The following is a 342-nucleotide window of genomic DNA, read 5'->3' as shown; positions in this document are numbered from 1 at the left end:
ATGTCTGCATGTCTTTGTGTCTCTGGATCTCCCGTGTTTCCACCACAGTGCTGAAAATATTCGATTTTCATCCCGAATATTTGAGTGCTTAATTTCTCGTTCAATTCCCCTGTAACTTAGGCTTATCGTTCTCGCTGTTATATCAATACATCTCTCGGTTAGTCAAATGCAAATGTCTGATTAACATATTGATCCAAATCATTCATGCTTCGATGGCGTGTGGTGAAATATGGTGGGTGAAAACCGTAGAGTTTATATCTGACCAGTGAAAATAGTGCTCGACTGTTTCTTTGGATAACGAAAAATAACAACCAAATTAACTTCGAATTGAGACATTGAAGA

This window comes from Penaeus monodon, chromosome 33, assembly GCF_015228065.2.
Source record: "Penaeus monodon isolate SGIC_2016 chromosome 33, NSTDA_Pmon_1, whole genome shotgun sequence".
In the NCBI taxonomy this organism is placed as follows: domain Eukaryota; kingdom Metazoa; phylum Arthropoda; class Malacostraca; order Decapoda; family Penaeidae; genus Penaeus; species Penaeus monodon.
Note: the sequence above shows the minus strand (reverse complement) of the source record.